Source organism: Amblyomma mixtum, chromosome 9, assembly GCF_055824585.1.
Source record: "Amblyomma mixtum isolate Tamu chromosome 9, ASM5582458v1, whole genome shotgun sequence".
Lineage (NCBI taxonomy): Eukaryota > Metazoa > Arthropoda > Arachnida > Ixodida > Ixodidae > Amblyomma > Amblyomma mixtum.
This window is the reverse complement of record NC_143020.1, coordinates 7,631,333-7,655,330: the sequence shown is the minus strand read 5'-3', so window position 1 is coordinate 7,655,330 and position 23,998 is coordinate 7,631,333. Positions and strand designations below refer to the sequence as shown.

General features: G+C 44.4%; 1 pseudogene; it reads right to left on the bottom strand.

Moving 5' to 3' along the window:
• Window positions 1-1,026: 1,026 nt before the first annotated feature.
• Window positions 1,027-23,998, bottom strand: part of LOC149328204 (uncharacterized) — a 32,885-nt pseudogene continuing 9,913 nt past the window's right edge.

The following is a 23,998-nucleotide window of genomic DNA, read 5'->3' as shown; positions in this document are numbered from 1 at the left end:
CAAAGAAGCTAGCAGAAAACGAAATGGTCACAAACACCTAATATTCTGACAACCACAACAGATAAAAATGGTGTGAATATAATGCTCCACAAATATTATGCCATTTATATCCAGCAGAGAAAGCGGTCTGAGAAATGGTGATGTAGATGTTCGTAAACTCTTTTTGTTGGCTTTGATACCGAAGTACAGAGAACTGTTCTAAAACGTGCACACTAACACAGACACATCAATACGAGGTCGGACACTAGCCGTTCGCCCCCTCATTCCAGCCACTAGGACTGCCAGAATAAACACACTAAGATTAACACAAGAGCAGGTTTTCCTGTGTTGTCACACAAACTGAAATCGGTTCAATCGGTTCATAAATTCACTCATTAATAAATGAGTGAATTTATAATGACCATAACAAACATACGACCACTCAGACTGCACGAATAAAAAGAATAGTTGTGCATGTTTTACCCCCTTGAATCTTTTCACTGAAGCAGGCAGATAAATGGCATTAACAATAGAAAATTAGCGCAGTGGAGACGAAGTAGCGTAGATGTATACTGGTTTACTGAACGCCGGCTCCGAATGCGCAGTGCCCTGCCTGATTGTACCCATGTCACTACGCGTGCATAGTCAATTTGCGGTAAACTGGCATACGTCTATGCTATTACATCTCTGGTATGCTACATCTCTTTGTAATATTGGGAACAATGTTTTTAAAATCTCCCTCTAACGAGAAGTGATGCCATCCACGTATGACCGAGATTTCATTTCCATTCATGCGAGTTTACAAGCATAGCAGGATTACTCTCTGTGTTCAGGAAATACTTATCGCGAGTGTGTGTCTAGCCTAAGGGAACAACAAATGTATTTTTCTGAAAAAAACATTAAAAGTGAATAAAACATACAAATGTAAAGAAAGACGAAGGTTAGCTACCACCACCCATCATAGAGTATTCAGCTAGAATCTCATTAGATCGCACATAAAAAGGTAGCTAGGAAAACATATCGAATAAGGAGCAACAGAAACCGCTGCTATTCTTTGTGAATGGTCTTTTTGTGGAGTTTTAAATTTTGTCCCTGAGCGAATGTCTTATGGCACAAATCACATTGGAAGGGCTTTTCGCCCTTATGGGATCTCACATGCCTCGCAAGAATTGAATGTTGTACAAAGGCCATGGGGAACAGCTGGCACTGATACGGCTTTTCACCCGTGTGGGTACGGATGTGTGCCACCAGGCTGTTCATCAATGTAAAGCTGCTACCACAGTGGTCACAACGGTAAGGACGCTCACCTGTGTGAGTTCGCTGGTGTTTCACTAAGGTGCTCTGGTGTGCAAAACTGCTATCACAATAGTCACAATGGTCCTGTGTGAGTGCGCTGGTGTTGCACTAAGGTGCTCTGGCGTGCAAAGCTCCTACCACAGTGCTCACAATGGTAAGAACGTTCACCAGTGTGAGTGCGCTGGTGTGTCTCCAGGTGGGCGTTTTGTGTAAAGCGCTTTCCACAGTCATCACAATGGTATGGTCGGTCCCCAGTATGGACTCGGAGATGCACCACCAGCTGAGATCTGTTTCTGAATCCCTTGCTGCAGTGGGTGCATTTGTGCACCTTCTTTACTGCAGGTTTACCCCGGTGGCTACCACTGCCAGAAGGAGTAGATTCCATGCAGTGGCTCACTGGGCGCCTTTCACCAGTTGAATCTTGCACAGGAGGTGCACCATGGTCGCTCTGTGTGACGACTGAACCTGTGTGGTAAAGGAAGAATACTTTCATTCAAATGCAGGAACCAACATTGCACAGCTCACCTGGAGCTAGGGAAATGAAGATCAATGTACAGGACATAATTGTCAACAGCTGTGGATGTTTATGAAAAGTTTTATAGAATAGGTCGGCCTTAAGAAGAATTCAGGTCTGAAGAAAGATATCCCTAGAATGAATTCTGCAAGGAGCTGAAGACATTTCAGCTGCAATAAAATGTCATCCTTGCCAACAAAATAGGGTAGCATTTGAAATCCATTCTAAGCACTTGCATTACTGCCATCATGATAGACGCTGTCCTAAGCCCACCCAAGTGGGCCTAATACCCAACAAATGGCAATTAGCTAAGTTTAGCACATTGCCACTTTTGTGTTCTTTATTTGCTCCTTAGACAGGGTACAAGAGGAAGCAAAAGCTAAAGGCTAAAAACCTGATGAGGCCTTGGACTCCTGCACAAGTCCTAACATCAATGCATAGAACTCACAGGGGTGACAGTTTGGTCAACAGTTCACATTTTCTGGAAAACAACTTTCCAGAATATCAAGGGCAAATATCATCATAATTCACCAGAGCTGTATGAACTGAAGCTTCTGTATTCTTCACACTTCTCTTTGAAAGCCAACCTTCAGGAACAGCTTAATGAAGAAAAAGTGAAGATTCTAACCTGATGAGTTTTGTCCAGAAAATACACCGTATTTGCGGCCACTGGTGGTCAAGCCTGCAAGTGAAAGACAGGTTACATCCATAAGACATAGGATTACATGTGCAACAACTCACATGGTGTTATGTGGATGAGACGGTGAAAATAGCATGCCATCTCATACAAGCGTTGTGCTAGGTCAGGTAAATTGAGAAGGACAGGCTTAAAAACAATCAAGTTCCAAAGCAAACATTCCAAACTTTCAATTCTGCCTCCAGACGAGAACTATAATTATGCTCAAGAAAGTAACACAGTTACCTAAAAATATCAGAAAGCTGTTGCAAGCAAACCAACCGCCACTTTATAGACCTGTTCGCTAGCACAGTAGCTGGCTTCATGGGAAGGACTGTACAAGTCTGCCTATGTAGGCTTAAAAACTAACGAGTGTGAGTTATGGTTAGAGACAAAACACATTGGGACAGGATTCCTCCTGTTTTTTTAAGACCTCTTACACCCTTTGTACAGCACGTAGGAAAAAAAATTTCAGAGCTTGACAACTGGTAACTAATTGTCAGGAGGCTTGCTTGCAGCCAAGATTACAGCCGCCCACAAGTGTGGCCAACATGCCCAACACGGTGTTTCCTCTGCAGCAGCTCCAAGAGTGCCATTAACCAAACCAGTAGAAGCACATCTGAAACAGCACAGTACTGCGTGTCAAGTGCAGTTAGAGCGTAACATATTTACTCGTGTAAGGCCCACGCCTCGAATGTGGGATGAAAAAGTCTAATGAAAATCAAAGCTGATGACAATAGGTGAGATGGTGAAAGGGCAGTTTTGGCTAAAGAGGGCCACGGCTCAAGGCACTTTCTTCGACACAGGTTGGGGTTAAAGGCTCATTTCCAAGCACTGCACCCAGCACAAGCTAGGGGGTAAGCTTGCTTATTGCATCACTGGGGGGTATCCAGTGCTAGTACTGAGATTACAACCCTGCGCATCCTACATGCGTGGTGCATCCTCCACTGACTATGAAACTGATGCGGGGACAGTGAACGCAGCAAGAAATAAAGAATAAAAGTACACCTTGTCATCACTTATCAGAATCGCAGCAACACTAAATCAGGCATTTTGTGAGGCGTGAAGACCTGCCACGTGTCAGGAACTCACTCCGGCAAAATCAGAAAAAAAAGACAAACAGTGTGGTTCTTGGACGAGTAAGTCTGCTACAGCTTGCATTGCCTTGGCCAACACGGCAAAGAGCACTGCGTCAATGGGTCAGCACCGCACAAGGTAAACAGGGTCAACAGAGCAAAGAGCTATACAGAAACACTGGGGAAGCAAATTTTTTCAAATGGCTTCACATCATAACAAAAGAATTTCCTCCTCAAAGATAATTCAAGGTACATACAATCATCATGAATTGAAGTCCACACCTGATGAATTACAAATGCGCACAACAGCACTAAGCATTAGAAAACTAAAAAAAACATTGTCACCCCATACAGCCACCTCGCCTGCTCATAAAAGAGCCTCAAAACAGAACGGAAGACGTCAGAATGCAGGCTAAATGCACACAGCAACAAACATAGCTTGGACAGAGTCAGGAATGCTTCGCACATGACAAAGTGAGGTCAGTCACCTGGGACCAACCACAAGGAATCATAGCGTACTCTTCAGCAAAGCCATAAAAATGCCCATAAACCAATGAACGGCAGCAGATACGACACCATCTAGAATTCACCACACAATACTGACAGCAGGGTTTCTGCAGAGCCCCAATATTCATGAAGCCCCACCTAGCGGACAGAGCAAAGTGAAACCTGGTGGAGTCCCACCCAATGACGACAGCAAGCATTTTGAAAATATGTGTGGCTGTACAGAAGAAGATTCAATATAAAAATTGATGTGTCAATCACACATTCATCAAAAGGGAAATTCTTTCAATGCATGCAATATTCACACGATGTTTCTGCTTTAAGTGAAAAACACGAAAGAATTTGGTGTAAATGAAATAATCAATTTGCACACTTATCACAGCAACCACAATGTCCAGCACAATTACATTGTTTTCTTTCGAGTGTTCTCGCACACCGTCTTGCACAATGACCGTCTCTTCAGTTCCAGAGATCCTGCTTTGATCTCTGAATAATAGAATGGAGTCAGATTCACCCCACTTTGCACCAAAAGCAAAGGCGTCATTTTCTGCCGTTTGTATGTTTAACCGAGCATAATATCTTGGAACCAATGCCTCTCGTTTATTTAAGATGAGCACCAGCTGCTTATTTTTTTTCGACTCTCCACATCACAAAGTTAATTGACAAAGTGACATGCAACACCCTACAGACACCGGCACAGGCTATCTTCCAAAAATAGGCGAAATTACATGAATGTAATAACTGCCCTGAAACATATGCCAGTTTCATTCACTGTGTTGTGGAATGCAGAAGGACCACCCAGTATCCTCCTATCCCCTGTGCAACCCTTTATATGTGGAGTGCCTGGCTTGGCTAAGATAGCTGGAAGACCAATGTCCTTTGCACGACAGGCATAATCCTCTCTTGGTTCTTGGTTCTTGGTGACTAAATATCATGATTCTAATACTTCTACTACTGAGTGCACATCGCAAGAGTACATAGGTAATAGGCTGTGTTCAACTCCAGGTGTCCTCTTAATACCACGACAGAAATGGGAATGTCACCGAGAGCTTAATTGAAACTGGTCAACCATTCCACTCCAGTGATTTCTGCTCAACCACTATTGAGTCAAAACGAACAAAAAGAACCTAGCGCCTCGTCAGCAACAGGAACAACTGTTAGCGACAACTATGCTGCCACCCGTTATTCCCTCCTTCCTTCTCCTTTAAGCGAGCCTGTTGTGATTTCAGGGGAAAGAACCATATTGCTTACGAAACAAGTTCACTAAACAAATTTTTTGTTTTCACGGTAATGCCCACTTTCCTCGTTATTAAGATGCCTGTAATTGAAGCAATGACATCAAAACTATTTCCAATCCACTTTGTGATAGACACAATGCACTGAGATCACTGCACATGGAATTTTCCAGGTTATAAGCATGAAGTAATGGAGTCATGAAAGGGTGGAAGGCGTGGAACCTTGTACGCATTGGCTTTTCTGTAATGGCCTGCCAAATAACAGAGAGCAAAGGAGTGTCACTTTGGAATAAACACAAACGCCACAGGCATCGGAACATGCCCGCTTTTGTGTAGACGGTAATGCACAAAAAGCGCATTTAACAACACTTTCTGTAGCCTTTCTTCTCTAGACACAAAATGTGAAAGGATATGGATAGGAAATAGAAGAGCAACTTGCAGTGTGCTCTTAACTGCGAATGAAAAAATTTGAAACTGATGTTTTCCACCAGCTGAAATGCAATGTCAGTTGCAGTATCTTTAACAATGCTTGTCACTTCAGCCCAGCTGGTCAGGCTAGTTCTCTTGGCAGATCCAGGTAGATACTCATGAACCTAACTTTGCAGATGCAAATAAGTGAAAGTAAGGTTCTGCCCGTATTCGCAGCAGTACATTGCTTTCGAAGGTTCATCCTCAGGCACATTTTACCCTGGCCTCGTAATACTGGTCCTCATGTCTGAAAATCGAAACAGAGCACAGTAGACTAACAAGGAGTCTCAAAAACCACAACAGCATTGTTTATACGCTTTGTATATAGAGCACATATCATGCAGCAGGCACCTGCCTATTTTAAATCCATCTGCTTGTGTCTGTGGCATGATGCACGTGCAATACAGTAGAGCTCACTAATAACTGCCACAGACACAACAAACAATTGCTTGGCATGAACAAGTGCGGTGCCACCATCAAAGTATGCCTTGGGCAATGGCAATAAGTTTCAGATACAACTACGGCCGCATTAGTCGGTTATAGCAAACAAGGAGGTGCCGTTAATACCCCCAAATATGAAGGGGTTGAGCTTCCAGTATGCGCGGAGATCGAAGCGCGTCTCAGCCCTCGTGAGACCGCCCCGGAAAGAGCATGTCGATCTTACAGAGAAATAAAAAGGCAGCTTTGAAACCGTAAGTGGACGGCCTACAAGGGCCTGTGCGCTCGCCAAATGGGCAGCATCCAAAGTCGAGAAAGAAGAGAGAGAAAGGGAAATTGTTGAAAGCGAACCGTCTCCCCATGGCTACAGCCTCCATGAGGTAACCCAGATAACCACATACAGCCTTTTGACGTATCAAATACAGCACTTGCTGGACATTGTGTATGTCCAATAGATATCCAAATATGTCTGCATAACATTGAGGGGATATCTACAGGATTATCAGAAATGCATCCGTACCTCTAAAATAGTATGTTGTATAGATGTTACGGCTGGACATTTGTTGCATATAATGGATGTGCACATAGGGCAGTTAGACATCTACAGTACTTCCTATGCATTGCAACAGAGGCCTCACTGGCAGTATACAGATCTTTCTAAAAAGGGCTCGCTGTGCGCTGCCATATTGTTCCCTGGACTGCAGTGGGCACCTCGCGCTAGCATGGTGGAAGCGGCGAAACACCTCCTCTCTGGATTGCTGGAAACCGGTTCCCCCGTTGCTTCCACCCTGCTAGCGCGAGGTGCCCACTGCAGTCCAGGGAACAATATGGCAGCGCCCAGGAAGCCCTTTTTGGAAAGGTGTATAGCACCTGGTATTTACCTGAAGCCTGTGTATAAACTGTATTTAGGCTAGCTAATACAGATAGCATGTTGGTTGACTGATAATCGCTGTAGTAAAAGTAAACTATAAGATTTGAGTGATGTGCAATAATTAGGATCTCAATCCTCTAGTCTAGGCTAAGGTCAAGAAAAAAACTTTCAACAGATATTCCATGTACATCAAGCTTTCCAGAATCTTCGCAGCCGCGTTAAATTGGCATCAATATCTTCATTGTTTAGCAAAATGTCTTACAACAGCATATAACACATTTTAACACTAAGCAGCAAAACACTCGAAGAAAACCCAAATGGAAAGGGATTGTCTTTAGTGTTTATAAAATGAGCATACGAAATACAGCTACTACACTACAGAAGAACTAAACACCAAAATGGTCACTTCAGTCAGCTCAATAACAGTGCCTATTGTGCTTGGTAGGTGAGTATATAGAGCACAGCTCTCAGCAAAACACTACTAAAACATGCTAACAGTGGCTACTCTTTCTGTCACAATTAAGACACATAGCACTGTAATAAAAAAGGCATACTCAAAAGAATACAAAAAGCAAGCAGAGTGCTACTTGAGTTCACTGTGAAATATGCATACAGCCACTGCAAAAGACTGAACAAAACGGTGAGTACTTAGATCTGCTGCCGATTAAAAAGAAGTCATAATAATAATACAAAAAATGAAACTAAAATGAATATGAACACAGTAGCTTGTAGTCCAAAAAAAATTGCTGTCACAAAACTACAGCATGAATGTTCAAACAACCGAAGCTTGGTTAGTAGATACTTCTTTCAAAATGAATAGAAAAGGAAGTAATGTACATGACAACATCGATGTTAAATGATAAGAGCAGGAACGAAAAGAAACACAAAAATTCAAATAAATGCGGAATGGCTAGTTTTCCTCCTAGCCAAATGAATAGAAAACAAATGTGTGAAGAGTAACAAATTCACTGTTTTGTGTAAATACAAAACAATCACATAAGACAAATGCCAAAAGAAATGCAAAGAAACATAACAGCTGTTACTGTTATTTGCAGACAAGGCGCAGCACTGTACAGAAAGGACTAAATCTACTTAAGTGAGTGGAACAGTGACAACTTAAGGCACATAGAAATTGCAGTAAAAAAGCACATTTTCAAAAAAAGAAAAGATGACATGAAATGCTATTCACGTTAGCTGTGAGGTGTACATAACAGAACCACCTTACACTCACCGTCAAAAGTAAATAGAAGGCGACTTTTTCAAAAAAATTTAATTACGTTAAATCTAAAGCATAATGGTCCATGCTTGTTTGGGCACAGTGCAATTCGCACAATCACAATTGGGCTGCGCATATGTATTCAAGGATGCATGAACTGGGGGCCAATGATTAAATTTTTTCCTGACTATTGCCTTCCATTTACTTTTGACGGCACCTGTACATATAAATTCCAAATGAATGAGGACCATATGGCATATTGCTTTGCTCTCTACCATAAAAAATAAATGCTGCGTTGAACAAAAGAAAGCTTAAATGAATATTCAAGCAGGAGCTTGTAGAGACTAGCAACAGGAGTTGTCATAAACTCTAGCATAACACTTCATAAGCAACTTTAGCTGTGTTGGTGGATATTCAATTACCAGCTTATTCAAAGAACATTTTGTTCTCAGTCCCTGCCAGCCCATTCACTGTGATTTTAATTGTGATGCTAGAGTTTTTTGTGACAATTCCTGATTCTAGTCTGTCTACAAGCTTTTGCTTGCATACTGTTTCCAGTTTGTTTTTTCCACGCCTTTATAACTTTTAAAAATATGCAGTCCCGTAAAGACCCCTCGGCAGCTCTTGCTTCAGCCGGTCCTCACAGTACAGCTACACATGGGCCACTCCAATGGGCAACAAATGCGACGAGGCCTTGCAGCTCTTGTTCTGGCTTGAAGTTAGTAGGTTCACTGTTCAGCTGTGCATAGGCCACTCCGCTGGGCAACAAAAGCGACAAGGAAACTTCAGCGCTGTGCCCAAAATAAATAAAATACCTTAAACTTCTAGCATGCTCAAAATTTAGTTTCCTTAAACTAGCTGTGTGCATCCTATACTGATTACAAATGAACAGGGTCCATGGGCATGCTTGGACTAACTATAATACAACTTCAACGCTAACTTTTACGCTTTTAGAAATGAACAATGGAGCCTGTTTCCTCATGTGATCTTTCTGTCCTGCTTCCTTATATTTTCCGAATGCCAAATTAATAGTAAAAAATGAGAACACACCACCACTGCTTTCGAATTTTTCAGAATTTCCATTCACCAGACATCACAAACACAAAATAGAAAACATAATCATTACATCTATGTGGCACTACAGTAGAAAGAAGGTGGGGAAGATTAGATTCTCGACAGCATAAAACGAGTTAGCCAATCCAAAAGGAGCCTTAGTCTGCTATAGCAGACACAAACAGCTATCCTCTCCTCCAGCTTGTCCCTTGTTCATTTTATGCCTTATCTCTACACTTCACTATAAAATACAACAGGCAAATTATCTCGCACCAGTTCACAAGGCAGCTATTTTGTAATGGCAGTTTGGCTGAAGTGAATAAACAAATTTTCCACATGGTTATCTGTCACGTAGGCACTCCAACTCATAAAACACTGCAGTAGACTACACAAAAGTTGTGCTTCAAAATCAACTCAGCCATGACATAAAACCTTTTTTTTTGTTTTCAATTTGCCCGCTTAAATGCAACTGTATTTTAGTTGGGACAGACACTGCAATCATCTAATAAGCTGAATGGCTTGCCTTCTGGACTGTCGCAACACATGTAGGCAATCGTATGCTTGCACCTAAACAGAATGTTCCTGCAGCTTAAATGTTTAGTTACAAGAGTAAGGTATGTGAAAAATTAGGGTGATGGCTAAGCATCATCTTAACAGTAGACAAGAAAGCGTCCACACTAGTAGACACTAAGAGCGCCATCACAAGTGCTCCCCCAGTCACTAGTACTAACTGTTTATACCCTGTGTGATATGTCATCGTTCCACGGTACCCCCAGCTGCAACCACACCTGATGGAAACTTCACACATAACAGCCTACTCTCTTCCTGATGGCCATCTGTGAAAAATTGACACTTTCTGAATTTATCAATTTTCAATGTTGAATCACACCATTGATTAAAATTATCGATGAACAATCTCTATAATCAAACAACGCATCCGCTAGCTGGTCGCTCCTGTAACGCGCTCAACCGACAGCACTTCATTGCCTTTGTGTAGCATGCCCACCTGGCCCACAAAGGGCCTGGGTTTGAGCTGCAATACACGAATTTAACGAATTACCTCTATTTTACGAAATACCCCCAAGACTAACCTCCTCGCTAATTGCACTTACATTTGTACCCTCCCCTAACTTCATTTGAAATTTGATATTTTTTCCAGATGATAAAGGGGTTTGCCGGGTTTTCAGCCGAACGAGCTCGTTAACTATAGTGTAAAAAGGCGGATTCTCTACATGTTGAGGCAAACGTTTTGTAGTCTTGGGTAAGAGACTCCAAGTTCTGACAATAAAAATTGGTTATCACAGTTGGACTAGTACAAAATTCATGGGACACTATCGAGAGCTTCCAAGTGGAATCTTCACTGCTGTAAAATCAGCACAATAGCAACACATTGGCGTATGCCCCATGCATGCAAACTGCATGCTCTGCTCATTTTACGTTTTTGTTAGAACAGCTGAATACTCCCTTGCCTAGGCATTAAAATGTTTCCAAAGTTCTAAAAGAAAATATCACGCGCCATGTGAACTAGTTGCACCACTTCAGCCCATGCAAAAATATAGCACAAATTTGGCAACAAAATGATAATACACAATGAAATTTTGAAGCATAGGAAGACTGAGTGAAATGCCTTTCCAAATGCATCTCGATGCCTCGCAGGAGCATGGCGAAGCCAATCTCTGAGTGCAGTCTCAACCACGAATTCACTGCTGTTGTGCACAGCAGTCATGGCAGCTGCCAAAGACCACATGAAAATTAATGAGCATACCAAGAATGTCTGCTTCATGTTTGCACATTCAAAAACAGCCGCACAGCAATGCTGAGCATTCAATTACAAATTACAAAAACGAAAAGCAAAACGAAACTTTCTAGCGTCAGCCAGAGGTCTACACAGAAAGATCGGCTGCTTTCGCAGCCCACATTTCCTACATTTACGGAGTAACATAAGAAAGCAAGGCAGTATAACATATGCGAAACCGGGTAAAATAAGGGCACACATAACGGGGGAGAAATAAACTGCAATGAATCGACTGATTACAGATATGGACCTTGTTGCAGTTAGGTGGTGCTTGGCCCTTGCAACGGGTCGACGCAACCTGTGCGACTTTCCACGGCTGTAGAAAGAGTAATCAAATGAGATTTCCAGGATAAAACAAAGCGTTAGACATCTTATTTCAAGGATTACAAAAAGGTGGTTCCTTCCGCGTCTGCACTCCACGTTTGGGGGGCACAATTAAAGTGTCCACGAAACATCCGTCTCTGGAGAAAATTACCTTATAAATTTATTTGATGACCAAGTTGTACGTTGCAGCTGTTAGGTGGCACTTCGTTCTCGCAACACACCGATCGAAAATATTTGTGCAAATCACACTTCAATTGAAGTAAAAGAGAATCCAGCATCAAACGGCGGCTACTTAATACTCTGCGTGAATTACGGACCGGTGGCTATTTCAGCCGCTAAAATTTCCCGCCTTTTCGAGTAATCACGACAAAAGCAAGGAAGGTAATGTGGCCGGCTTCGCGTACGCGATACAGGTTACAATTAAAGGCATTCACTCAATACGGCACCTTCTCTGGAGAAAATATCCTGATATAACACTCGTTTTTTGATGTCTGAGTACCAATTGCTGCAATTGACCATACGACAGAGTAATTAAGCAGCTATCGATTCATTAATTTTACAAAACGACGCAAACCGTGGCACTTCGATATGGTTCTGGGTATAACAAAAGAGCAGTAAAACTTACTGCCTCAAACGGGGGATGACAGAAACTTCCCGCCTTTTCGTCACACGAAGCCAACCTACACAAAAACAATTACCGGCAACTCAGATGTGCCTTGCAGCAGCTAAAGGGCAGTTCGCGTAGCCACGTCCCGTACGACGCACCTCAGGGTGCTACGGCTCGCAGAGCTGCCACACACACAACCGCCACTACCAGCACAGATTCGCAACAAAGAATGACAGCGTAACGCCAGTGCTACCGCATATCCTCGTCGCTAGCCCTAAATGCACCCGCCGTTACGATGGTTACGAGCTAAAGCCAATAAGCCCCTCTGGCACCTCATTACGAGCGTGTTAACTTAACCTACGTAAAAACAATTATGCACGCCCCCAGATGTAGTTGTACATACAGTACTTACCCATAGAGAAAGATATTGGTAAAGAGCGGACACTCTCATAGCGCCCAGCGGCCAATTTGACTGCAGCGCACCAAGCGGGCGGTCCTACTCAATGCAAAGCAGGAAGCAGTAGGAGTTGTGAAACGACAGCCGTATGCTCATTTCTTCAACCTGCAGAGCAACGAGGGCCACTACAAAAAGCGCTTATGTGCAAAAACATAATGGAACACATGGAATGCACTCGATAAATTAGGCGGCCCCTAGAGCAATCCTGCAGAAGCTTGCACATTGCTTGTGCACTTAAATCCAGTCCCCCCCACCCTTCAAGTCCTGTGGGCTGACCTTCCATCCTGTGTACTTCTCTGAAAGATTATGTTGAGGCACGTTGGTTCCAAGTTCACCGTATGCTTCAACGCAACATTAACCTTTAAATTTATCAAGTTGTACACCAGAAACTGACGACTGAAAGCGAACTTTGTCTAAATTTCTGTTCACAAATCTCACATGCCAGCATAAACGAATTCTAGAATACATTTTTACAAACTTCTGCCGGCACTCAAGAGAACAAAAATCAAAATCCCCAATGCATTGGAGATGTCGCAGCAAAACATAAACCCTTTCTAGATGTGCAGTATCCTCAACCAAAGCAAGAAAGTGGGTCTCAAGTGCTTGCACAAATGTGCATGCCCTTTGCGATGGTACAGTTAAATTTCCAAACACTTTGCCTGGTAAATGATATGCTTTCAGCATCGTAAAATATTGATGAGAACCCCTCAATGTATTGTCTTCATCTTTCAACAACTGAGGGCAAATGCAATTCTTTGCATTTTTACCAACAAAATATTTTACCAGGAAGCCTGCCACGTAATAGACAACAGAATCATCAATAACATGAGAGTGCTTACCCGCGGCTAGCTCTGAAACATCTTGCAAGGACGGAAAGTCGTCAGCAGGAGCCTGCACAACATTATCAACTTGAGATGCCCTTCTAACAGAGAATGGTGAACATTCCAGTAGAAATTCACATCTATCCTCCTCAACATTGCCTTGTTTACAAAGTTTAAACAGTTTCTGAATGCAAATATGCTTTAAACCAGAGATGAACTGGAAAACATTCGGATTCATGTTGCAGCCTTGCTTCTGCCTAATGTGCCCAAACATTCTCCAGCGAATCCTGCTGCAGCCGACGAATGAGGATACCAAAAATTATGATTTTCAGAAAGATCACTCCAAAGAAGCAAAGCAGCCTGAATAGTTATCTGCCAGCCTATGATTGTTTGTGGCTGACGCTTGACAGCAAACTTCCACGTTTTAATCCAGTGAAGATGATCTTGAAGGAAGTGAACAAGTTCTTCATCACCCCTTTTAATCGCATAGCGATATCTTTGCGCTATTTTTTTCGAAGTTGAGCTGTTCAGTGCATCAAACAGTTTATCCATTCTTTTGCAAAACTGCGCTGTAGCCATTGCTGCTGCGGGCAGCTCCTCTGCATATATTGAAGCCATAATGGCCACACTCACTGAAGCACTCAGTACTTGTGCTGCTCTGCTTACTTTCATATTAGAAAACGGTTTTTGAAAAATGTGCCGCTCGGTCAGCTTTGGGGCTAAATGCAAGCGCAACTCGTGGGGCGAATTGTACAGGCGCTCAATGTAAGCCCAGTCCACAACCTCTTCCCCAATTAGCAACTTGTGAGCTTGCACATTATTACCAGTAGTTTTAATGAGACGGGGCACGTCCAAAATAAAATATATCCGCTCACCCCTTCTTTCAAAGAAAGGCCTGTCAACAGACACGCCCAGCTGATAACACAAGCTGATGTTTGACGCCCCTTGGTCGCAAACAAGTGCTTTCACTGTCAGTTTGGCTATGTCTTTATGTTTATCAATAAGGGACATGAGCAATTTACGCATAATAGGTGCTGGTGTTGACAATTGTAAATGCTATTGGCTGAATCCACCTCTTAGAGATTCCACCCACCAGAACAACCAAAGCCCTGTCTGTAATTGTCGATGTCCGCACATTACCATCATCCACAAAGCCATGTATAGCATCCTGACTGGAATCGTAGCACAAGTTTTTTTTCTGTACTATTTCATCGAAGATCAAAGTGCATGATTGATCTCTTTTATCCCAAGTCTGACTTGTCGCTGAAAGCGACTCAATGACCCCAGGAATCACACCTGGTTTCATGTTGACGTTAGCCAACCATCGTCTCAGCGAATGCTGGGTTGGCAAGGTGAAAATGGGAGCTAAAAATCTATACGCCCGTGGTCCACGAAAGTTTAGGTGCAACGAAAATTTCTTTAGCCACAAAGGAAATCGTTTGCCTTTGCCCCTTGGCTATGAACGCACGTGGGCAGTGAGAAGTTTGAACGCTTCGTCAGTGACAAATGGCCGGATGACACCAAGTGCCCTCGAAATAGTTGGCGGCAAGCTGTGTTGTTGTCTGCGCAAACCTGTGATGGTCTTGCGGCAGCTCTTCGCCTTCGCCTGCAGCCTCCTTATAGTTGCTGTGGCCCTGGACTTGGAATACTGCAGACAATTTGTGTATGGCGAGCCATTGCAGGATCGCTGCCAAGAACAATAATACAAGAAAAAGGGTAGCAATAAAGGCAGTCTTGACACAATGCTTTTTAATGGTTCCGTCACAGTAAACATTGCTTGCAGTAAGTGCAACGTATTGCATTACGGTTATTTTTCTATGAGCATAATGCACTCTGCGCGATTCATTCATACAACCCATGTACACGACTGTCCCGAATATAACTTGTCCCGGAGTAAGATTCCTGCATGTGAAGTAAACGCTTCGAGTGTTACATTATGCATTCAATGCTATGGTTAACACCCCTAGTTTCCTGTGAATGCACCAAAAGACGTCCACGTAAGCATTTGCCGCACATTTGTGTAAAGAGCCGCCTTTTCTTTTTGGGTGATGCTCTCACCGACATCAGTAGGAACACGTCAGACAAATGACTTTTACCTTATCTGGATGAATACAATGATGGGAGCTTGACGGTTGAGGAGATATTTAAATTAATTGAACAAAAAAAGGCATTGCTTCAGACGCATGTACCAAAACAGTGAGGACAAACCTCCGACACTTTAATGCATGCAGCTCCCCACACAGCACCAGCAGCAGTCGCTACTGTTTCCAGACACCCAGTGCTTTGCTGTTCTTTGCTGCACTAAATTCTGCCTGCGTCTTCTCTTTGTGACCAAAAGGTACTATGGGTATAAACTTTTTTTTATGTACACTGCCACCTTCCTTGCACTTACGCACCAAGTCGCAAGCTCACTGAAAACATGGCCTCTCTTACCAGGTTATGAGCCTAATGGCAAAGGTTAGCTTGCCTACTGTGAATAGGTAGGGAAAAAATGAAACTAATAGTACTCATTATTACATGAGGGGCACTGAAGCGCATTTTGATGTTTTCTGCAGAATACTGCGGCTTGTTTGTTTTTAACGCATGGAGTTTAAGATTTTCTACAGTGGAAAGTTATGTTTCTGAGGTCTAAAGGGAACACAAGAGCCGAACACCACGTCATGGAATACACAAATTTGCATTGGCACATGCAATTCAGGTAGTAACAGTGGTGCTGAGGCAAGCACACATTCCTCTCTGTTCTTGTTTGCAATGCCTCTGTAAGGCATTTCCTGTCATCTCTTGTCAATTGTAGTTAGTGCCCTCCATATTGCAGTTTCACTGAGTGATAGCTTTACTCAGCGTGCCAACCAGGTTGCGGGTGACGGGACCTTGTCCGGCGCATACCAATTACCTACAGCCTAGGCAAGGTCAAACTCTACTTAGTGACAGGTCAACCATGTTAGTACAGAATATTGTTGACTTGTCGAAACTACTAAATAGTCGTCTAGCCTAATTTCAGCATTGGGAAACACGATTGCGACAACTAAACTTTACCCAGGCCACCTGAAGTATAAACTTTATACATAACAAATATACTATAAAAATTTATTCGAACTGCATATACGAAACATTAATGAGCATGTACCAGAACAGAAGTGAGGAACTATGTTTATGTTTACAACAGTTCACAAATCTATCGAGTGAGCTGTATCCGCACTTAAACCATAGCATGGAAACTTTTCCATCAGCGGAAAAACGGTAGACAGACGTTCCGTATGATGTAACAAGACACGATAAACAAATTCAAAAGTCAGACAAAATCAACGCTTCCCTAAATAATTTTAAACTGACTGTTCTTACAATGGGCAAAAATGATACAGTGTACACTATACGAAGAATATGTTGCATATGCTACTGAACACTACTACTGAAAATGCTACTAAGCAGCTTTAAAGGAACAAGTACTAACCAACGCAGCTGCTTTCTTGAGGGCTTGCACCGCTTTCAGCCAAGTCAGGAAAGCGGCTACTGCTTGGGGGAAGAGAACACCCATGATCTGCCACGTCCGTTGTGGTATGGCCATGGTCGATGAGCAGATGCGGCGCTGCAGGCAATGGCAGAAAACATGAGCAAATGTCTCATTTGTAGTGCTTTGTCTCAAAGCGAATCAGGCTACGAAAGACATCCTGGTGAATGACTCCGGAAATTTAGACCACCGTTATGCATTCATGCGTGCTGACATCACACAGTACACAGGGCCTCAAGCATTTTGCCTGCATCTAAATCTGAATGGGATCGAACCCACTGCTTTCAGATCACCAGCCAGGCACCACCAGCCCTGAGCCACCACGGCAACTAATCAATGTTCAGAATGAGTACGGCAGTCATATGAGCGCACATCTGTGAATGCAGAGCCTCTTGCTTGAAAAACAGTGTGGAAAGGCTCAGCAGAAGAGTGAAATTATTGACCATGAAGCAAAACAAAAACTCTCAAGCCAACTGAAGTGAACTGCAGCATAAGGAAAGATACGAACTAGGCACATATACATTACATACAGTATAGCACGTCAGCTTAATTCTTGATTACCTGCTACAATATTTACTTCATAAATATATATGCTGTGACCAGCTTGCCTTGCAAACCTGGACACACAGAAGGCACAGCCAATTTAGTGAGTCCCGTGTGCCCGGGATCCATAAAGTCCTTTGCTGTGAAGTGGTCAGTGCACATCCAGTACCTGGTGTACAATGAACTGGGCGGTTTTTCCAAAAGGTCACTTCTTCCGCTGTATGACACCCATGCTGTCAACCTGCGTACGTGTTTAAGGCACTCCATTACTTCATTGCTGAAACTCTGCTTTGCTTATTATGGCGTTTAACGTCCCAAAACAACTGAGGCTATGAGGGACGCCGTTGTGGAGGTCTCCGGGTAATTTAAACCACCTTGGGTTCTTTAACTTCACTGACATCGCACAGTACACGGGCCTGTAGCATTTCGTCGCCATTGAAATGTGACCGCCATGACCGGGATTGAACCCACGTGTTTCGGGTCAGTAGCCGAGCACCATAACCACTGAGCCACCGCGGTGGCGTCATTGTTGAATGTATAAGCATGAAGTGCTTCACTAGCATCCAAACAAGTCGCCGCAAGTGTTCTTCATAACAGACCATGAGACATTGGGAAATGGTACATTACCCGATTGTAGAAAAGCGCCGTCGCAAACGTTTTCAAACTGGTGCATAGGTGCTTCAGCCTACCTAGTATTCATCTAAAAACAAAAATGTAACACTTGCAAAATTATTTCTATCCACAGTGCACAACACTTTCATTATTCAAATGGCTTCATTGTTATACATGTCCCTGATAGCTTGAGTCATTTCGGGACGTTGCACCATACAAAGTAAGCAGCCTTAGTATGCCAGTTATCACATGACGAATTTGCTGCCATGTGAAAATATTCACTGCTACTCATATCTGTCAAACAACGTCACGGTCATTTATTTTATGCCTTTAAACACATTCACAGTTACATCGCTGTGGAAATAGACGACTATATGAAACTATGACAAATGGCAAGCTGAAAACCACGACAGACCTGCTGTCCCGTGGGATGCGGAAGAAGATGGATCCTGGCCTCCTGCTCAAGGTGCTCCTGTTGCGGCACCACGGCGCACAGCAGGTGTTGCCGACGGGTGGCATCACCTGAAAAATTCGCAAGTATGGTCATTCTCAGTCTCCTTATATTGTAACTCTGTAAACAGTGAAAAGGTGCGAAAGCGGCGAGGGAATGAAATTACGAGCGGAGTCAACATGTTTTTGCGAACCTGGCGTGCTGAACGCCGTTGCGCAAAGTACAATACACATACCCTACTACACGGCAGATACCAATCAACTTTTTTCAAGCATTTCTACATTCCCCGACATTTTTGTCTACCTCCTAACACCTAGGTGGACAGCAGAGTACGCGTTTTGTTCGAGAAAAATATTTCGTATACGAACGGCCACTACATGGACTACGAACAAGTACACAGTGTGTTAGGAGCACTGAGAAATACACGGGTGCAACGTATGTTTTAAGAGGCATAGAAAATTAAACTATCGGTGCAACAGTTCTTGGTTTTCAAGCATTTTAGAGTTTAGAAAGGCCGACGCGTTCCCTTTTTTTGCCGGTTTTCAAAAGCGCATTGCTGTGTAGTCAATGCGCGGGTGAAATGTGCGTTTCCACGAGTTCAGATAAGAGTCTTACAGTCCCGTACTTGCTGCGCGGGAACGGTCGTCTTCGCCGTTCGCCCACTTTCAAAAAAGTACGTTTTAACCTTGCACCGACAAATGGCACCCAAAAGAAGTTACATATTGTCGGGGGGCATACAAAAACGTCACGTCCCGAGAAACAAAGCACGAAACCAAGCAAAACTAACCGCTAGGCACTGCGCGTCGGGCCACAGGCCGTGGGCAGGTTTTTTTTTTCTACGCACTGACCGGCGAAGCTGCATCATGCACCATCATTCCTCCCGCCGCTCCCGCCCACGGCGTAGCATGACCCAGCGTGCGCACGCCCTTCACAACTGCGCCGGCGTACTAAGGTAGACTGCTTGAAATGCAGCGTAATTTTGCATGAAGTGCTTGAAATGTAGCGTACTTTTGCGAAAACAAAACATTCCTTCCTTGACTTTGCCTCACACTGCAATGCCGTGAACAACAGCCGGCAGGCCACAGAGCGAGCGCGCCGCTTCACGAACTGCAGACAGGCACCGGCGGCCGGCGCGGCCGCCTAAATTGCTTGCAATGCAGCTTATTTCCACAAATAAACATTTCTCACCTTGCCGCCGTCATAAACAGGGGGAGTTCTGCGTCGAAGCGCAAGAGAGACGAAAAAAAATTGCGGCCTGCCCGCACGAAGGAATACGCCGCACGCTTTCACGCGCACAAAACTGCCCCCACGAAGCTCCGTCGTCTGCTGCTCGGATGGGTCTGCCGCCGCGCCGCAGGGTTGCCAGATGGCTCCGACCTCAGGTAGCCAAATTGGCCTCCGTAGTAGCCCAAACGTAGCCAAGAGCGAAATTTTTTGCGTAGCCCAAATGTAGGCAAAAAAATTTGCTTTCTTTTTCTTAAGCATATTGAATTAATTTTCGGCAAGAATATTTACATATTAGATTTCTTTCCAGCAGATGATGTCTGAGGGGGTGCGCATGGCGTGCTCTGCCCGTTGTTACGTTTCGTATCCGTCATGCGCGCTAACCAGTGCGGCTAACAGGTGCGCTAACCAGGTCCTAAAGATGGGGCCGCAGTTCCACTTTGCAGGCGCGGCAGTAGGCCATATATATCACCTGAGGCGGGTGACGACAGCCAGTCTGCACGCGGAAAAGAACGGCGGCGCTATATAACGCAATCGCAGCTCTAGTTGCGGAATATTTCACCTTTTAAATGTTCGCGCGCTGATTAGACTTGTCGACAGTGAAAATACCTTACTGTATACTTACGCAGCCTCACTTTCAATTGCATATTTTAAGAGGAAGACTCTCACTGAGAGCGTCACCTCATAGCATCGAGCATGCGCCTTCTTGAAGCTACATTCTACGATATGCATGAGCTCAGAATAAATCAAGGATATATGCCATTAGATGATAATCTATGTCGATTTTATCTTCAGTCTAACGGCACCTTCACAATAATGAGAAAAACAATTACCCTTGAATTCCGGCTCCTTTTTCCATTTGTTTTTTAGTTCCGGTTGTACATCGCCCACTTGCCCATTCTGAAAGTTCTCGTAGCGACGGATCTAATGTCATGTCACTAACTTCCGCCGCCTTCGTTAGTTACAGTGCGTTCCGCGCCGCGCCGTAGGATGGCTCCACGGCTCCGCATGAGTGCAGGCAGATTACGCAACGGACACGGCGCTCTCGCGACGCTTGCAATGAATCTCGAGGGCTGCACGTGTGCCGCTTGAGGCTGCAGAAAAAGGGTAGGCTCTTGCGAGTGGCGCGCTTGCCGTGTCCAGCACGAGAATAGGAAGAAACAGAAAAAGACTTTATTAATGCCTAAGCATTGCTTGCCTCATGCGCGAATCTTGAGCAGAATGTGTCCTCACAACCAGAATGAACAATACAAGAAAACAACATGCCTGGCGGTGGGTTTCCAAACAGCCACCTACCGCAGCCGAAGGGGACGTCCAAACCACTAGGCCACGTCTATGGTTAACGGTTAACACGTGAGGAACACGAAACAAGGCAACAGAAGCGAAGTAGTAGCATTTAATGCTTACGCATTCGCACCACGTAGGGAGCGCCGCGGTGGCTCAGTGGTTATGGTGCTCGCCTGCTGACCCGAAAGACGCGGGTTCGATCCCGGTCGCGGCGGTTGAATTTCTTTGGAGGACAGATTCCAGAGGCCCGTGCACTGTGCGATGTCAGTGCACGTTAAAGAACCCCAGGCGGACGAAATTTCCGGAGCACTCCACTACGGCGTCTCTCATAGCCTTAGTCGCTTTGGGACGTTAAACCCCATAAACAAAACAACAAACAAAAAAACACGTAGGCAGACTTAAGTTCTCTTAATGTTTTCTCTCTATTCTGGTACCATGGTTGTCATGGCCGCCCGAGGTGCACCATAAATGGGAGAACGCTCACATGTGCAGACGGCAACAGTCTATATTCAACGGCGCGCGCGCGCGCGCAGGTGGCGTGGATTAAGTGGAATCTATAGGCCGTGAAGTGTTTCCGCGGCGGCAACTTTCACGTAGTGTCAACTCTTTATGAAAGAAATCGAAAGGCCATGATTCTTGACCGCCTGAAATACAAGTTTTCTCGAACGCAGCGTTTACAAATTGTCATTTTGTAGCAGACGCGCTCAATTTCTTTAACATTCTATAGCGTGCATTTTGATTCCGCATGCCTTTTATTTATGTCACTGTATAATTGTAACAGAGCACATTATAACTACTTTAACTTTTTTTTCACCCATGAAAAAGATGTAGCCCAAAAGTAGCCACATAGCCCAAACGAAATTTCTGACGCCGACTCGGACAACAAGTAGCCGAATTTGGCTATTAATAGCCCAATCTGGCAACCCTGGCGCCGGCCGCCCTCGCGCGCGTTGAAAGACTGGTGGCGCCATCCCCTAGGCGGCAGAGTATCTATTGGAGGAGGAGGATTGCGCGTCATTTCCTGGGGCCAGATTTCGCCGAGTGTCCGCTCTTTACCAATATCTTTCTCTATGACTTACCTTGCAGCTGCTTAAGCGACAGTTCAAGTAGCCACGCAGAACATGTTGTTTTACTGACTGACTGCATAGCCAAGGCCAAGGCCAATCCCAGCCAAGCCTGTGGCCCGTCACGACTTTTACGCACGTAGGTCCCGTTTCTCTTTAGCTTGCGCGGCCGCGGTTGTCGTCTGCTGCGGCGCCAGCGCGGCGGCGCGGGAGGCGCAGCCGCAATGCGTCACGTACACAAAACTTTTCACGAGTACCTTACTTTCTAATACTTCTTAGTATTTAAAATTCAATGCAAAAGGCGGGAGGGCTGTCAGAAATCTCAGTCTCGCAACCCCGGTTTTTCTCCCGCACTTGCAACCGTGCTTGAAACTTGAATACAGTTCACAATATTGACCAAACGTGGAACGACATTCAGTAAAACCCGCAGTTTGGTTCACTTACACCGACGTTTTTTTTAAAAACTGGAAAGCTTACGAAGAGTTGGCGGAGGCGCTTGAGGCGCTGCACGGACATTTTTGGTTTTGGTTTTACAGGGTCGGCTACTAATTGGCTATGAGGCCGCCGCAGTGGATGGCTCCAGATGATTTCGAACATCCGGCCGGAGGTCATTAAGGTGCATGGACATCGCACAGTACACAGGCGAAAGCTTTAGTACACAAAAATATTCAAGGTATAAAAGAACAAATTAACGAAAATTTTCTCAATGAAAACTTTAATTACAAAAACAACAAAAACGCAAATGCAAAAGTAAAAGTATGACCAATAAAACAAACCGTAACTGAAACCAATTTAATAATTCTGAGCTGCGTGCATGCATGCATGCAGGGCGTTGCCCCTTTCCCCCTTTTGTGTGGACAGCGTAGTGCAATGTGCTCTTAGTGCTTTGTGCCTCCAAGGTTTCCGCACACAGTGATATGATTTCTCCATATAAAAAGAGTTTTTTTTCATGTAGACAAGGAATGACTCATACGATGGCGATCTGCGAAAAGTGGCTCGCAAGTCGGTTCAAAAGCGCGTCTCTTGCCCAAACCCGATCAGCCGTGAAGAAGGTATCCAAAAGCGTCGGCTTTGTAATCAATCTGTGGCTCCAGCCGGGTTCGGTTATTATCTGGACAATGCGTAGCGCTGAGCTCAGAAGAGATGTATATATATGTGCGATATTCAGGAGGCATATATCATGCGTTGTGTGGCAAGTTTGGTCGGCCACGAGTAGCCAGACATTGCACATCCCATGCTCGTGGTTCGTGTATGTGCGCAAGATGAACAACAACATGGCATATGCTACATACCATGGATGTCTGCTATGAAGTGACACATACTGGTAACGCTCAGTGGACGTTATATTTAGACATAGACATTTGGATCTATCTGGTACGAGGTTTGTGGTTAACTGGGATGTTGAAGTTGGGCGGAAGCTGGGAAAACGCTAGAAGACGGGAAAGCTGGTGACCGCTGCTGCCGGCGGCGCGATGAAAATGCAGACCGCCGCCGCCTGCCTGCAGCATGGAGCCGACGGCCCACGTGCGAGAAACTCATGCGCCGAGAGAGCTGCGGGGTTTACCGTTTCCTTCGGCTGTTCGAGTCAAACTACTGTTTCATCTCTCAAAACGACGAGTGCAAGAGCAATACCTTCTCTCCCCGCAGCTTGTGGCGCGAGGGAGAGAGAAAAGAGAGCGAGGAGTCGAAAACCATTGGTCCCGTTTCTTGTTGAAACGGGACCAACGGGTCCAACCATTTTTGTTGAAAACCATTGGTCCCGAAAACGTTATACCCAGTTACCTTTCTGGGACCAAAATGTATAATTGTTCTTTGTTGCTGCTTAAAACTACCGAAAAACCGCGTCTAGACCTTTAAAGGGAGCACTGCCTCTTTGCTTGTACTTCTATGTTTTGCCTCTATGGTCCGGAAACGTTTGATAAATGCTGTACTGGGGCTGGGACATTCCATCCTTTTTGGGTTCACATGGGGAGGTCCGT